Below are 2,935 nucleotides of genomic sequence, written 5' to 3' on the forward strand. Positions count from 1 at the left end.
CCACATTCAGAGGTTATCAATAATCATACCTTGTCCTTTGGATTTTAAGTTGTAAAACAACTTTCTTTGTGAATACATTGTATGTCATCGAAAAAAGTTTATTTTTAAAAAGTCAGAGAACCGGTCTTTGGGTTCGTGTTATGTTGTAAATTTTAAATTTAGTGGGTGGCAGTAAATTCAAAATTTTCAACATGCCATTCGGAACAAACACACTGGGTGGGGTGGGGGTGTATGGGTTGGTCCCGTCCCCAAACATTCAAAGAGTTCGATTTTTTTTTAATAAAAGGCTAGTTTTAGCTCAGAGAGTATGATTTCCTTTTCTCTAAGGCTATTTTAGCTAAAATTTTGGATTCTTTGTGAATATCAATATATCCTAAAAATTATTAATGTTTTCTTTTTCATTAAAGTCAAAGAATCTTTTGAGAACAAAAGGAGAGGGAGGGGGTGCGTCCCCAATCACCTGTGACACTTTGCTTATGTCTAATATGGATCGGATAAAAAAAATAGGAAAACAAAAACTAGGGGACACCCGGGTTCGAACCGGGGACCTCTCGATCTGCAGTCGAATGCTCTACCACTGAGCTATATCCCCTACATACCATTACAGAGATAAATGGTATCTATAAATAATTGTCTAATGATATCCAAGAAGAAAAAAATGTATAATTTTTTCATTTATTATCAACAAGCATATATTTTCTCACATTTTTTCTGATTTTTAATTTCTTTTGTGAATAAGATCATTTTAAATATATACATACGCTTTTCTATGACTGAAGATAGATAACTCCGTTTGTTTTCATTTTGTAGCTATTCCGGAATAATATATCGATCATTCCGGTTCCGGTTATTATATTTTTGCAATACACACGTGGGTAATGTTGTAACCGACAGACAAGTTGGTTTAACAAACTTTTAATAATTAAAAACGAAATTTACTACAGAGAAAGAAAGGAAACTATGTTTAACTGAGGACAGTAAGATGATGAAATCCAAAAGACTCACGGAATCGTCCAAAGTTGATCAACAACGGGACACTCATGTGGTAAACATAAGACATCCGACGTCTGAATATTTTGCTCTTATTTTGAAAATAGAGATCATTTTGTTTTGTTGGTCAGGCCTGTCCTATTTGTCTCTGTAAAAACTTTGATTTAAAGATTAGACAGGAGTTTAGAAAACTTTAAATGTCTGTAAAGAAAATGATAATTATTTAATTAGCATAGTACTAAGTAAACAAACACTATGTCTGATTGTCATCAATATTCTAGATCCTACAGAAGCTGGGACAATTACTGACAGACACACAACACGTGGAGAAGATTTGTCAGAGCTGCAGGAAGAATGTCTTAGATCTGGTATATCGAGCTCGAGATGTGATCGGTGAGATACAGAATGAGACATCTCGAAAAGAGAAACAGCAGATGTACTGTGTGGCCTTAGCCAGGATTCTGGAGATGTGTCCGTATATCATAGGGTATGGGATGAATCTTCACATACAACTTTCATTACAAGTAATTAAAAGTAAAATGTTCAACTGCATCGTGATGCTTTACATTCAGCACAATTTTCAAATTATTATTTTTATATCAATAACTTAAGAAATAGAATTGTGGACTATGATATGTGCATTATTTGCTTCATTGCACAATCTTATTTTATATAGTTTTACTTGTCTATATGTAACTGAGAGTTTACTTTCTACAGACAATGTGGCAACCATTACTGTCTATCCCATAATGCTAATACTAGGAATCAAAGTAAATATATAAAACATTTATCATTTCCTGTTGCAGGTTTGTGGACAGTTTTGTGAGGTCATGTGACAGCTTTTTTCATCTACATGATCATTTTGAAACCCAGGTATGTTTGCTATAATTTAAAAATAGCACAACAAAAATGAAAAAAAAAGCATTGCTTATCATTTTTATAACTTAAACTCGAAAAACAGGTTTGTTAACATATTCAAATTGCCAAATTCTTTTACAGTTTGTTCTTGACCTATCTAAAGCAACCTTGACCTTGACAAGAAGACTTCCCAGCATTCCCTTTGACCTACATTCTCTTTTGGAGTTTCTGAAACAAGAAAATGGAAAGCTAGGAACGGAGGCACTATGGTGAATATTACTTTAAAAGAGATAATGATAAAAGATTTATTTTATTGAATAGGATTGATTTAATTTTCAAAATCATATTTGCACCAGTTTCCCATTAATGAGCTTATGTTTTAATTAGTAAAGTTTTAAGGTTGAAAAATTGAAAAGAATATGTTATAATCCAGCATCTTGCTATTTAAAAAATGTTTCACAATAAAATGCTGCATACATTCATTTAAAAAATAAGGTATCATTTTTAAACATCTATCGGGCTATAAATACGGGTTGGTCACGAGATTAAATTCCATAAAGCCCGAAGGGCTTTATGATGAATTTAATCTCGTACCGTCCCGTATTTATAGCCCGATAGATGTTTTAAAATGACACCTTATTACTTATATTTACATTTGTGACTTATTCATACTTTATATACTAGTATGCCTGATTGTGACTTTTAACGTGTGAAATGCATTATTTTTCAAACCCAATGGCAGGTATGTAATCCACTGAACGCGTGTCGACCCTTTATGACGTCACTGAGAAATTACTGTAAACGTTTATCCATACACACATCTATGACCTCTTGACCCCGTATGTGTATTTATACAGTTATAGATACGCATTGCTTTCAGTAGTGTTATATAAAGGAAAACATTTGCAAATGTAAATATAGTTAAATATTGTAGTAATTTTTACATGTTTAGGAAAATGCATTGTACTTGTCTAACAAATTGAAAAATATAGTTTCAAACTAACTGAAGTGTAATGATATGCTGTAGGAATATTCTTGGTGCCCTTGGAGAAGCGGTACGGTTGTCAGGGAAACAGAAGAAGGACCT

General features: G+C 32.8%; 1 non-coding gene across 1 annotated transcript; it reads right to left on the reverse strand.

The window, feature by feature from the left end:
- Nucleotides 1–520: 520 nt before the first annotated feature.
- On the reverse strand, nt 521–592 carry Trnac-gca (transfer RNA cysteine (anticodon GCA)). The gene has a single exon. It is a non-coding gene; the product is annotated as a tRNA-Cys (tRNA).
- Nucleotides 593–2,935: the final 2,343 nt, after the last annotated feature.

The sequence above is a fragment of the Saccostrea cucullata genome, unplaced genomic scaffold, assembly GCF_032062105.1.
Source record: "Saccostrea cucullata isolate Sc308-1 unplaced genomic scaffold, CSIRO_AGI_Scuc_v1 ctg4644, whole genome shotgun sequence".
NCBI lineage: Eukaryota > Metazoa > Mollusca > Bivalvia > Ostreida > Ostreidae > Saccostrea > Saccostrea cuccullata.